The sequence below is a fragment of the Lactuca serriola genome, chromosome 3 (genome assembly GCF_051521515.1).
Source record: "Lactuca serriola cultivar US96UC23 chromosome 3, Lser_US96UC23_V15, whole genome shotgun sequence".
In the NCBI taxonomy this organism is placed as follows: domain Eukaryota; kingdom Viridiplantae; phylum Streptophyta; class Magnoliopsida; order Asterales; family Asteraceae; genus Lactuca; species Lactuca serriola.
Genome location: NC_136410.1, coordinates 144,826,742 through 144,841,914, shown reverse-complemented (window position 1 = coordinate 144,841,914; position 15,173 = coordinate 144,826,742). Strand labels below are relative to the sequence as shown.

At 39.3% G+C, this 15,173-nt stretch overlaps 1 long non-coding RNA gene across 1 annotated transcript; it reads right to left on the bottom strand.

Moving 5' to 3' along the window:
• Positions 1–10,607: 10,607 nt before the first annotated feature.
• Positions 10,608–11,916, bottom strand: LOC145094689 (uncharacterized). Its single transcript, XR_013703494.1, has 3 exons — positions 11,709–11,916; positions 11,019–11,086; positions 10,608–10,725 (listed from the first exon to the last, which is right to left on the bottom strand). It is a non-coding gene; the product is annotated as an uncharacterized LOC145094689 (long non-coding RNA).
• Between the last annotated feature and the right edge of the window lie 3,257 nt (positions 11,917–15,173).

Sequence of the window (15,173 nt, the reverse complement as noted above, 5' to 3'; positions counted from 1 at the left end):
GATAGTCATACAAACTTAATCAAACTCAACAATAAATAGATTAAACAATTATCATAATCACAAGAGGTTCTTTAATAAGATAATTAGACAAATAACCAATAAAAACTTAATCCAACCATAAATCAAACCACAAATAATCAAGTAAATCTATGCCAAACGAAAGTCATGGGGTTTCAGCCCATGATTTTAGCAGCTAAATTCAGAAAAAATAATTCTATATGCAAAGTCATGATCATACTAGAATATAAAATGGTAATTAAGAAGTTATTGCCTTATTACTCTCAATTCCCAAGTTACAATCGATTTCTTCGCTTTCAAGCTTCAATTCAGATCATTGGCCTTCAAAAATCATCTATAGCTCTCAGCAAAAAGTTCCCAGTTCGGAGAGAATGGAATCTATCTATACTTTCCCGAAAAACAGACCACCACGTTGTGGTCTTCGTGATTATCTCGTATTCAGCAAGTCTTCGAAGTCAGTCAGGAAAGGTTAAAATACCATGTCGTGGTGATGTCACAATATATAATCTTCAATCAAATTCCATAGCTTCCAGCTTCATTTCTACTCCAAGCACATCTTTTACTCCTACAACACAATATATAACAAATTAAGTACCTTTTGTTATATAAAGGGTATAAAAGTAATTAAAATATTAAGATATGAGATACAATTATATGTATAACTATGCACATATCAATGTTACATCTAGTTAGTTTTTTATTTTCAATATTGGGTGAATCTATGGAACAATTAATTTATTGATGGTATGCTATGAAAATATTTTCTAGTAAAACATCTATTGATGTTCAAATGTCTTTAATCATGAGTTTAGATGTGAATGTTTAATTAGTTGGTTAATTTCTTGATTAGTAATAGATCCTCAAATTTACAAGAAACAAATGGTTCTTGTGATTGCTTTCCTTTCACACAATCATGAAAGTGTTTTCTCCAATATGGTAGTGAAAAGACTTTGACTCCTCTTGGATTTGGTGACTTTCAAATCTTAATGCTAGTTAATTTTCATTAATAACATATTACATGCTTCATGGAAATTATGACTTTAACTAAGAAAATGTGTTATGAGGTTCTCTAACCATTGTATTAACTAAGAAAACTCTAAGTGATCTCAAGTTTCTTAGATTGCTATAGCCAAATTAGTATCTATTAAACCTATTGCACCACAAAATTATGATGATTGGTCAAATAGTTGAACTTGTGATTTCTCCCGATATATTGGAACGCTTTTGTTTTATAGATTTTATATTTTGTTATATATATATATATATATATATATATATATATATATATATATATATATATATCAGTTTTTATCGCATTTAACATTATAAGAAAACCCCTTTCATTTTGTATTTTTATTTTATAGAAACTGAATGCATAGATTTCATTCGAACCAATCCCTATGGATTCAATCCTTATTACTATTACTACAATTTGTTTTTGTATGTCATCGGATTTATGGTTTTTGTAACGGCCCAATTTTCAAGTCCAAAATTTTCGTTTTTAATTAAACGCATTGCAAAACATTTGTAAATAAACAACGTTCGATCATATCATTTATTAAAACATATTTCGTATCTAAAATCCAAACATGAAATCAATCATAATGTTAGAGTACAAAGCCCAAAATAATCTCATGCTGCGGAAAACAAAATGTGTGTATGATGTGCCGCTACCGCGCCAGCTCCTTCCCCTTTGATGAAGAGGTACCTGAAACCAAAATTGTAAACTGAAAGCACGAAGCTTAGTGGGTTCCCCTATCGTACCACATACCATACAATCATATAACATACATATTGTCGAGCAATTCTAGGGTGCCCGACCTACCCGGTACGACCATTCTGGAGTGCCGACCTACCCGTACTGCCATTCTGGGGTGCCAACCTACCTGTACGGCCATTCTGGGGTGCCGACCTACCCGTGTCAAGCCATTCTGGGGTGCTGACCTACCCGTCGGTCCTAACAACCGATCCTCGGGGACTATTCCACCCCCTACTGCTACTATCACATATATCATAACATAAACATACTTTCAGACATATCTGGGGTGTCCGAACTACCTTGCGGTCCTAACAACCGAACTTGGGGAATATTCCCCTCCTACTACCACTATCACATATAACATATCATGCCAGCATATAAACACATCCTCACATACTGTCAGACATATCTGGGGTGCCTGACCTACCCTTTGGTTGTAACAACCAAACTCTACTACTATCACATATAACATATCATGCCAACATATAACATATCAGGTAGTAGCAAACCTAGATGATATCACAAAGACACTCATCTAACATACAACTCCTACTGGTGGGCCGACATTGTGGCCGTAGACCCACCGCTACTGGAAGGTAACTCACCTCGTAGTAGCTGCTGATTTGTACGGGAATCCTCTAACTGTTGTCGCTGCTGCTCCGGAAATCCTCCGGCTATAATTCCCACAAAACACTTAGTCAGAACTGATATCTACTCTTAGGGTAAAATTACCATTTTACCCCTGACCAAGTCAAAGTCAAAGTCAAATTCAACTTCCAGTTGACCTGACTCGCCGAGTTGGCTCGCCAACTCGCCGAGTCCCTATCCTTTCATTTGTCCTTATACCCGTCTCTACTCGTCGAGTTAGGCGATGACTCGACGAGTTTTCCTTCGAATTGAACATCGACTGAATCTTCATCCGACTCGTCGAGTTGTATGAACAACTCGTCGAGTTCATCTTCATCCTTAAAAAGATGGACTTGGACTCGCCGAGTCCACTCATGCACTCGCCGGGTCCCATGAATGTCCGAAACAATGGCTTAGTCCAGAACGTTGGGTCACTCCCCGGGACCCCCTAAAACCTTTCCCCGGGACAAAACGTTGGACTCGTCGAGTCCAAGAATGGACTCGTCGAGTCGATCACATCCTCTCACTATATCTTCGATTTCAAACGTACAACCCTTGATCAAAAGATAGATCTATGCTTCTACAATTGATCTAGCACGTAAAGTTACAAACTTTACGTGCATGCATGGGACTTTGAGCTCAAAAGGTCCTAAAACAAGCTCTTATAATGTATGGGGCCTTCTTTGAGTGTAAAAGCCACTCCTTTCTGCCTTGAAACCCCTCTAAGGACCTAGATCTGAAACATCAACTCCTAACCATGCTTGCAATCATGGTTGGTGACCAAAATGGCTTAGAAAAGACCTAGAATTCCACCAAATGGGATCTAACAAAAGAAAAAATAAGGTATAGACTTTATACCTTCTGAAAACTACAAATGATGCTCAAAATAGGATCCTTCTAGCCTCCTCTTGATCCTTCAAGCTTTTCCTTCCTTCATTGGATCACAAAAGCACTAAAATTACTCTGAATGCCTTAGATTGCTTCAATAATGGCTAGGGTTTGCTATGGGGGTCCTCTGCGAGCAAATGGGATGAAGGAGGCCGAGTTAAGATGTTTAAATAGGGTGCAAACCCTCGGGTCAAGGTTTTTGTCCTGACAGGGCCTACTCGCCGAGTCCGGGACCCGACTCGTCGAGTCCACGGCTTAAACCCCGCATTTCATCCCGCTTCTACTCGGAGAGTTGGTCCTTCAACTCGCCGAGTCCAAGGCCAAAATGCAAAATATATTAAACAATTAATATAAGAATACGTACCATGAACAAGGTGCTACAGTTTTTTTATTTGGTGGTCTCGACACACACCAGATGTATCCATACATAAAATGTATCATAAAAGCGTGTTGTAAATGGGGAAGTTTTATTATTTTTTAAACACTTTCGATACATTTGGAGTTTCTAAAACATGGATCATGTTTATCCATACTTTCGGTAGGACTTATACTTATAGGTTCCTAACACGTTATGTATGAGAGTTGGATATCTCATATGAGTATGTGGGTTTGTGATGGAACCCTAAGGCTCCTTAAGGCATACGAGTGTATGAGTTTTATGAAGCCTAAGATATAATATTTTTATAGCTATTTTTTAAAATATGGTTTCTTGTAAACAAGCTAAGGGAACCTATATGCTAACTGTTGGATTAATGTCTAAGTCCATAACTATAATTGGTAAGACTTGACCTGACCCAGGATGGTCCATTTGGGTTGCATGGCATCATGCACTTGGATAGACTAAATGAGGGAAATAAGACACTTATGGTTATTAATATATTATAAGTTCTAGTATATTAATAATAATAATAATATTTAATTAATATTGATCAATAATTAATTTAGAATTAATTATGTGATCGAAAGAAGACTAATTAAATATATGGCTTGATTGTGCAAATCATCCATAAATTTTATAGTGGGCCAAAGCTCCATGGATAATCAAGTTGGGTTACACCCATAGGATTCTCCATGGAGGTTACATAACCCATGGGTCATGGAAATGAAAGGTCATGACAATTACGGTTTACATGGTGTAATCTTAATTGTAACACACTATATAAGCATCATATTATTCACCAAAATCGGCCACTAGGGTGTGTAATAGAAGGGCTAGCCGATTTCATGAAGTATAGATTTCTCTCAAGTCATTCCATGTGTATTTGGTGTTTTGTGAACCATTTGAGGTGTCACACTTGAGGCACTAGGCACTCAAGCTTCATGAAGACATTCTACATCAAAGAGGTATGTATTCTATCTTGTTATATTCATTGTTTTGTATGCTAGATTAGGATAATACCTTGGATGTTCATAATTGCATGTATAATAGAGAAAACATAGATCCAAGGTATTTAGGGTTGCATGTACACTTAGGAGTGTTAGAATGCTCAAAATCCAACAGTGGTATCAGAGCCTAGGCTTGTTTTCTTTTTATACTTGCAATAGTAGCTGAAAAATCGAGTTTTGATGTTGTCTGCCCAGCAGACTCGCCGAGTCCAAGGCAATATGAAGGGACTCGATGAGTCCAAGGCAATATGCATCCAACTCGCCGAGTTGGTTCGTGCACTCGACGAGTTGGAACCCCAGACAACATATATTCAAGTTTTTTGGCTGGAATTTGACTAGGAACATTACCCTAAGATGTTTTTGAACTTATAAACTTGTTTTTGAAGTGGTAATGTTCATGCTAATCCAATTTCAAAGATAATTGTCAATAGATTCATGTTTTGTATTAGTTTAAGGTTTAGACTAATTACATGAAAAAGTTTGATTTCAATTATCTTGTTCTTATGAGTTGCTTAGATTAATAGGAAGTTATGTGAAATTGCTGTTTTCAATCCAAATTAATCTAAGAGTTGACTCTAAAATGTGTTTTTGTAACTTGTCCTCAAGTTATATGAAAAGTCACATTTAAGCTTCATAAAACTCATAAAAGTTGGCAAAGGTTACAAAATTAAGAGTCTTGTGTCATGGAATAGTTTTATTACTCCATAACTTGTCCTTAAGTTATGGAAGTTCAAGCGTCACTTCATTAAGTAATAAAATGTGTAACCTTAATTAATTCCATAAGTTATAAAATTAAGATAAGTTAATTCTTTTATTAGTTTAAAGTCTTCCATAACTTGTCCTCAAGTTATGGAACTTGAAGAGTTTTTAGATTAAAACTGCTTTAAACACATAGGTTATGGAATTAATTAGTTTTGAATAGTTTCAAAACTTGCCCTCAAGTTTTGGAATTTGAAAAGTTTTCACTTATGAATACTTTAATTCCAAGTTAGCCCTTAGAATTTTAAAAGTTAAAATTCAACCCTTATACTTTATATAATTATAAGTTAATAATATATATATATATATATATATATATATATATATATATATATATATATATATATATAAGAGTAAAGTCAGTCTTACCGTTAGTAGGCCTCATTCACGAAGCCGGTCTATAAGGGGGGTATAAGGTTACTACCTATAAAATGGCAGTTTAATGGGTGTCCACTCTCACCCACCGCTTCCTTGACTGGTGGAGGGTCGTTAGCCGAACGGGTAGGAGAAGGACTATAATTCTCCCTTCATTAAAAGTATTAATGATAAATACTAAGTAACTAAACCTTTTTATTAATACCCAATCTTAGTTACTAAGGAAAATATGAATAAGGTGCTAATCCATGAAATTACACTTTACACTTTGTTTAAGTCGGTTAGTGGACCGTGTGTGGTTAACCGGCACACTAACTCGTATTTAACAAGGTAGGAAAAGGGTAACTTAATGTTTATCATAGTATCGATGGAGCGTGTGTGGTTAACCGGCACATCGATTGAGGGGTAAACACTTAAGGGGACCAAGTAATTTGCATGGTTACTTCACACCTTGTTTTGTGATCCTCGGCATCTCAGTCACAAAACCTGAAGTGAACACTCGAGATTGAAACATTCCATTGAACAATTCAATGAATCTCAAAAGATCTAGGAGTTTCAAATCCAATTAAAACCTAATAATACATTTCGTTTATCTTGGTGGAAATTGGTGAATCATCATTCACCTACCTTCAAATATTTTATAGCTTGGATTACGGTGTCCCTCTTCTAAGTTATAAAATAGTTTGTAGGGTCCTAGCCTTAATATTTCATATTGGGTGTTATATGAAGGACTTTAAATCAACTATCTTGAATATCTCCCAAAAATATGTCTGGTTTAGACATCTATGATCTTCCCAAATCTCTTGAAACAAGTTTTCCTAAATGAAGATGATGTCCCATGGAAATCATACTTCTTTCACCTCCTCCAATTATTCTCCCTAACCCACAAGCTCTTGAAAAGTTTAAGGTCACTCAAGCCCTATTGGCAAGGCAAGGTCTAGGTGTGATCACAAGTTGGAGATGTAGTCACATATTGACAAGCCGGGAGAGTTAGGTGTCAAAGTCTTGAGAAAGTTGGTGGCTCAATCACTTTCTAAGTCACATAGTGAGTTTCTTTGGAACTCTTATGAAAAAGAGTATGACAAGTCCCTTAATGATCTTATCTATTTGCTAAGATCAACTTCCTAAAACTTTATGGACATTGACAATGGTGACACTGGAAATCCAGAAAAAGCATTCTCTTCCCAAGGAAAGGGATTGACCATTGTCAAATAGGTTGACCAAATGATAAGAGAAAGGCTAAGTCTGTGATAGTCCCATGTTCCATTACCAAAGCGTCCATATGTTGAATTGCCAAAGAAAGGGACATTGGTTACGAAGTTGCCAAATTTACCTAAGGATGTTAAAGTCAATAAGTTTGACTCTACTTCAGTTAAAGTCCACTATCTAACTTTGCTAAGTTTCTATTCTGAGATTCTTGATACATGATGTGACTGGGTCACATGTTGATCAAAGAAACTTAAAGAAAGAATATGTTGAATTTGATCGTGTAGATGGATTTCTATCGCATAGTTTGAAGATCGGATCCTTGAGCTACTTCTTAGGAGTTATGATATTTTGCTTAGGAATAGATAACAACAAGTTTTCATATGGATTGTAAGGATAAGTTTTTCCGCAAATTTTAAAATAAAAGGTAAATCTTTTGATTTTATTTATTTTAAAATATCCTTACAATGGCATTTGTGAAAATATGTGTTGCTTATAAGATTCCATTAAAAGCAAGAGTGGAAATATGAATTTGATTCTTTCATTTGTGGTAATGTCTAAATTTACCTAATAAGGAAAGATTCTCGTCACCCAAGTTTCAGTTGGATAGAAACTTCGAATCATGCAAGTTGTATAGCATGATGAATGAGAACTTTCAAGCATTGGAAAAATTAAGACTAACTACCTGTTCACATGGATGTGTGAGTCAAGTAAAGGACTAAGGGATCGAGTACACATTCTTGTGCACTGGTTAAGTCCACCACAAAATATCGATAAGACTATTCGTCATGATTTACTTAAGTTCAGTAAATATGGTTATACTTACAAGTTTAAGTATAATTCTGAAACATTGGAAAGGTTTCAATGTATGGAAGAGCGGATAAGAAGAATCAAATTACGCAGAAGGATAAAAGTTTCTCAAATCTGAAAAGATGGGAGAGTACTTTAGTATCATGTCATATGATCTTCTTAATGATTAAGAGACCTTATCACAATTCATCCTCTAAGTGCATTCTGATAGCTAAGAAGAGGAGCTATGAATTGTTAAAGTGGTCAAATCAAGAAGATGAGTCATACTTTGTTCCAAAACAAGTCTTAGAGTCATACTCCAAGATTGTAAGTTAAGTGACATATCTTAAAGAATGTTTAGAACACTTGTAAGAGTAAAAGTTTTCTACTCTTGTACATTTGAAATTGGTGAGTTATGATGTTTTGGATAAAACAAAGACCAACTTAGGCCAATTGTGTGAAGTGTTTTTCTTGATTAGAATCCACACTATCTCTTGAATATCTAACAAGAAGGTCTTATATGTCAAGAGGATAGTGGGATTATTAAAGGTCTTGAAAGTCTCAAGAACTAATCAAGAATAAAACTTGAAGTTCTTCACTAGCATGCGAATTGAGGTTTATAACCTATCGTGTTGACATATCATGTGCCCATTCCAGTTAAAGTTGGCTTTGCATTTGAGTTCTTAGAGTTCTCAATTGGTTGCGTAACAACTTGGAAGCAATGGTAGGCCCTTGAGCTGCTAGGTGGCAAGAAATTAAGATTGAGTTCAGTCCATATGAGTTTGGATTTGTCATTATCCTTGTCTTGTGACTATGGTTTTGACAATTCACATGGATAAGAACACATACACCATTAAATCTAAGTGTCATAAGGTTTGTCTCCGATTCATGAAAATGATGGTGAGGAAACACTTTCACTAAGTAGATTTTAGCTAGATAAAATTGTTATATTTGCATTGTCAAAGTCGTTAGTGGAGCGTGTGTGGTTTACCGGCACACTAACATGGACTTGTGAGAAGTGGCAAAGGTCTAAACAATCGAGACTATGATTACGACATCCCTTTTCATAGTTCTTAAATTGTTTACACACACTTATGAGCTATCTAAGATAAGGTGTATGATTTTGATAAAGACTGATCAAAACAATCTAGTAACAGAAATCTAAACTTTGGTAAGAAAGTCAACTGATTTCTGAGTACATGTCAAAGCTAGTGGGAGCATAAGTGTTATGCTAATAATCATCATGTTAGTGGGAGCATGATAATTATGGTAAAGGTTGCAAGTTAGCAATGTTAATTATAGAAAACAAAAAGTTTCAATTGGGAAAGAGTTATTTTGCTATAATTAAGGGAGAGGAAATTATACTTCATCTCAAATATATAAGCTTAGATCGTGAGGTTTTTTAGTCAAGGATATATATACATATATATATATATATATATATATATATATATATATATATATATATATATATATGAATTTCATGGAAATTCTGTATATGGGTCCATTATTTGCGTTCTAAAATTCGATTAGGATCGATTATGTGCTATATTCATCCTTTCTAAAATTTTCCAAATGCCTGGGGCATTAAGAAGGGAAAAGGTATAGAATTTGATATGATTAAAAGGATTAAGCAATTGTCGAGGACAATCTAAGGTTTACCAAAGATTGGTTGCTCAAGGACAGTTGGAAGTATAGTGATAATTTTGGAAGGACCATATTGACATAATCTATAAGGAGGCAACTCTTGTTCAAAAGTGATAGTCAAAATGGAATATGGAAATGTTTCAAAGTTAGAAATTATTCAATCTGTGTAAGATTAGGAAACCTAATGCAAGAAGGATGTTTCCAAGGAGCTAATATCCTTTGGAATGCTCTGTAATGATTGTTGTCAAGTCTTTCTGACTTTGTGCATAATCATTACAAGAGGATCAATGCATATAAGTTTAGAATCTAACAGATTTTAGTAAATGACATGAATTTGGAATTCTTGCATTTACAGTAAGGATTTGGAACTGTGAAAGAGGATCATTGGAATTATGTTCAATTGATCTAATTCACAAAGTAAAGATCATAAACAAACATAGTATGCATACTTGGTGTATGGCATGACTAGTGTTTAGAAAACATAGTGTACATGCTTGTAGCATGGGACAACTATTGTTTTAAATTCAAGAATAAAGTTGATAGATGAAACAGTATACAATGAATAATGTGTAATCATATGGTGATAAATAAAAGGTGTTTTATTTATATTCATAAGTCCTGAGACCATATTGGATTCGATTATTATTGTGTTTCATTTTGCGTGTTTTGACTTCCAGAATAAACTAGGTTATTCTTCCGGAATGACTAAGTTATTCAAACCATCCACAGTCGGTCATATGTTGGAAGTATATATGAATTAAGACTGTCATGGGTTGGCTTGTAGAAGTCTAAGATGTTGGACAAAAGGGCTACAACACTCATGAGTGCTCATAAGTTCTGAGTATTGGATTCAACCCGCGCTCATTGGAATCACTTCATGGATTCTATCACGAGTGATCATGAGACGATAATATCTTATATTCTTCAAACCTAGAGATATGAGTTGTTACTATGAGTTAGTTATACATTGATTGCACAAAAACGCATTGGTAACTCGATGTTAAAAAACGTACCTTTGTGTATGATTCAACAAGTAGTAGAACAAGCCATATGAGTCGAAGTTTATCCATTCCTTTCACCTTCATGATGTAACACCGTAAATTTTAAAACAATTTTTCTCATTTTATAAAAGCATAATTCATTTAGTATTCATAAAACATCAGTGTTTGAAACTCAAATCCATAACATATAAAAATCCCAAGATCTCATAACATAAAAATCTCATGTGTGTACTGATCAGGTCGGCGCCTTCCCGCGGTCATCACTAGTACCTGAAACAAATAACACCAAACACTGTAAGAACAAAGCTTAGTGAGTTCCCCAAAATACCACACATAGCACATATTAGCCACTCGAGGCTATAACTCTGTGGGTCCGTGGACCCTACTCTGTGAACCCTCTGGTTCTAGCTCTATGAACCTTCCGGTTCCAACTCTATAAACATGCACAACATAAATCACATCGAAATAATGCAGTACAACACATAACATACATATAGCATACAAATACTCTGTCACATAACTCTGATTACCTACTCAAGGTAAAGTATAGTGAGAAGACTCACCTCGCGTATCTCGATAACTCGTAAATCCCTGAAATCACTAGTGCTCGATCTCCCGAGCTATAGTCCTCCTATAACACAATACATCTCTAATTAACACTTTCCCAACTAAGGTCGACTAACCCTATCAAGTCAACACTGGTCAACTCTAGTCAATGGTCAACGGTCAACTCAACTCGCCAAGTCTAGCGTGGACTCGCCGAGTCTCTACGGGGACCCGATTCCTCTGAGTCCCTTCCGACTCACCAAGTCACTCACCCAACTCGGTTACTCAAACCCTGGTTCGAAATCACTGAACAACCCGCATCACCTCGTCGAGTCTGGAAATGGACTCGGCGAGTGCATTCCATGCACAACCCCAAATGACCTTCTGAGGTCAGATCTGCTTCACTAACTCATAGATCCAGTCCTTCTAAGCTTATTCATCACGTAAAGTTCATGTCTTGGCGCTCATAACACACCTAATGACTTATAAATGGTGTTTTGACCTCAAGCACAAAGACCCCAATCCAAAACCTCCATGGATTCATAAAAAGCTTGGACAAAGGGACACTCTGGACCTCCAAGGGTTCATATCCAGAACCTAACTCGCTTAAGGGACCAATGAAGCACTAGATCTAGCCACAAAAGGGCTCAATAAGCCCTAAATCAACATGAACATCACCATAACAGAGAATGGTTCAAAAATAGTACCTCAAACGTGATGTTCTGGACCTCAGATCTTCAGGAAGTTGATCCTCTTGTTTCCCCTTGGCTATTGCTTCCTTTCCCTTGCTAGATAACACCTCCAAGGTCAACAATGGCTCCTTATCTCACTCCAAACGCTCAAGCTCACTAGGGTTTCACTCTGGGGACTGGTGAGCACAAATGACGGCCATAAGGCCCTTTAAATAGGCCCCAAACCCGAGAAATTAGGGTTTCATTAAACAGCGCAGACTCGTCGAGTCCACCAATGTGACTCGTTGAGTCCGGTCATTAATCAGGGTGAGAGATCGCATCTCAACTCGGCGAGTCTTCGCACCAACTCACCGAGTTCTTCCACAAAACTCAAAATAAAATGAATAAATATAATACCTAAAATTCCGGATGTTACAATTCTCCCCCACTTGAATCTGACTTCGCCCTCGAAGTCTCATTCCTGAAATAGCCCCGGATGCTGCTCCCGCATCTCACGCTCTGGCTCCCAGGTCAACTCGGATCCCTTCCGATGTTGCCACTGAACCTGTACCAGAGGCACCTCCTTGTTCCTCAGAACCTTGATCTTTCGATCCACAATCGCAATTGGTCTCTCTGCGTAGTTCAGGCTCGCATCCACCTGAATGTCCTCTAACGGCACTACCGCCGACTCGTCGGCTATACACTTCCTCAACTGAGACACATGGAAGGTATTATGAATCCGTTCCAATTCCGCAGGTAGCTCCAAACGATACGCTACCCTGCCTACCCTTGCGATTACTCTGAACGGCCCAATATACTGGGGCCCTAGCTTTCCCCTCTTCCTGAATCGGATCACTCCTTTCCAAGGAGATACCTTCAGGAGAACATAATCACCGACCTGGAACTCGAGCTCGGATCGACGTGTATCCGCATAACTCTTCTGGCGGCTCTGAGCGGTCAACAATCTCTGCCTGACCCGCTGTATCTGCTCTGTCGTCTGAAGCACAATCTCTGTGCTACCCATAACACGCTGCCCGACCTCTCCCCAGCAAATGGGGGTCCGACACCTCCTCCCATACAACAGCTCAAAGGGCAGCATACCAATGCTTGAATGATGGATGTTGTTGTAGGAAAACTCTGCCAAGGGAAAATACGTGTCCCAGCTCCCCCGAAGTCCAACACACATGCCCGGAGCATGTCCTCGAGCGTCTGAATCGTCCGCTCACTTTGTCCGTCAGTTTAGGGGTGATATGCGATACTAAAATGCAGCATAGTACCCAACTCCGCTCACTCCATGCCGAGATACCACTTCCCTCACGTACATCTCTGCTAATTTCTCTGCGGAAGAACTCTCACTGATAGCAAGGAAGTGGGCGCTCTTTGTCAACCTGTCCACAATCACCCAAATTGCATCGATTCCCTTAGCAGTCCTTGGCAATTTGGTGATAAAATCCATAGTAATCTGTTCCCACTTCCATTCGGGAACCTCCAACGGCTGCAACTTACCATGTGGTCTCTGGTGCTCGTCCTTAACCCTACGGCAGGTTAAGCACCTCTACACAAACCACGCAACATCCCTCTTCATACAGGGCCACTAATAATCTCTCCTCATGTCTAAATACATCTTAGTGGCCCCAGGATGGATCGAGAATTTCGACCGATGAGCCTCTTCCATCAAAATGGTACGCGTCCCTCCCACAAACGGTACCCATATACGCCCCTAAAATGTCATAAGCCCCCGACCATCAGTAACGAACTCCGATACCAATCCAACAACTCGCTCTCTCTTCTGGTTCTCCGATCTCACGGCCTCAGCCTGTGCTCCTCGAATGGCGTCCAACACCGGAGCCATCACGGTCAACCGCAAACATACATCCCGCAATGGGGCGCTCTCCGCCCTACGACTCAGGGCGTCAGCTACCACATTAGCCTTGCCCGGATGGTACACGATCTCACAATCATAATCCTTGACCACATCTAACCACCTCCTCTGCCGCATATTTAGGTTAGGCTGATCCATTAAATACTTCAGGCTCTTATGGTCCGTGTATATCGTACACTGAACCCCGTACAGATAGTGACGCCAAATTTTGAGGGCAAACACCACTGCCCCCAACTCTAGATCATGGGTGGGATACCTCGTCTCATGAGGCTTTAGCTGCCTCGATGCGTATGCTATCACATGCCCTCTCTGCATCAGCACCGCTCCCAACCCCAAGATCAACGCATCATAGTATACCACAAAGTCCTTCATCCCCTCCGGGAGGGCTAACACCGGGGCTTCGCATAACCTTTGGCGAAGTGTCTCAAAGGAGGCCTGCTGCTCGGGGACCCATGAAAAAGAGACACCCTTCTGGGTCAACCTGGTGAGTGGCACTGCGATCTTAGAGAAATCCCTGATAAATCTACGATAATAACCTGCCAACCCTAAGAAACTCCTGATCTCGGAGGGTGACCTCGGCACCTGCCAACTCATCACTGCCTCAAATTTGGCCGGGTCGACCAATATCCCTTTCTGGTTAACAAGATGCCCTAGGAACTGGACCTCTCGCAACCAGAAATCACACTTGGAGAATTTGGCATAAAGCCTCTCCGATCTCAAAACTCCGAGGATCTCCCTCAAATGCTCCTCATGCTGCTCTCTAGATCTCGAATATACCAAAATGTCGTCGATGAATACAATCAACGACCGATCCAACATCGGCCTGCACACTCGGTTCATGAGATCCATGAACACTTTCCGGGGCATTGGTGAGCCCGAAAGGCATCACCACAAACTCGTAATGCCCATACCGCATCCTGAACGCTGTCTTTTGGATGTCCTCATCTCGCACCCTCACCTGATGATATCCAGACCTCAAATCGATCTTGGAGAACCAAGATGCTCCCTGCAACTGATCGAACAAATTGTCGATCCTCGGCAACGGGTAACGGTTCTTGACCGTCAGCTTGTTCAACTCCCGGTAATCAATACACATCCGGTGTGAACCATCCTTATTCTTGACAAAAAGGATAGGCGCTCCCCACGGCGAGCTGCTCGGACGAATAAATCCCTTTCCCAGCAGCTCCTGAAGCTGCGAGGATAACTCTTGCATCTCTGGAGGTGCAAGGCGATAAGGCACCTTGGCAATAGGCGCGGCCCCCGGAACCAAATCGATACTGAACTCCACCTCCCTTACGGGAGGCACACCCAACAACTCCTCTGGAAATACATCCGGGAACTCACACACTATCGGAACCTCCTCAACTGACCTCGGCCTCTCTAAATCAACCCGCGTATCCATCACATACGCCACAAAGCCCTTACAGCCCTGCTATAGACACTGCCTCACCCTGGCGGCCGAACAAAACGCTGACCCAGAACGTGTACCCTCGCCGTACACCGTAAGAACTCCCCCACTGGGGTCTCGTATGGTCACCAGCTGTCGCTCGCAGTCGATAACCGCATCGAATCTGCTCAACCAGTCCATGCCCACAATGACACAGACATCAGCCATCGCG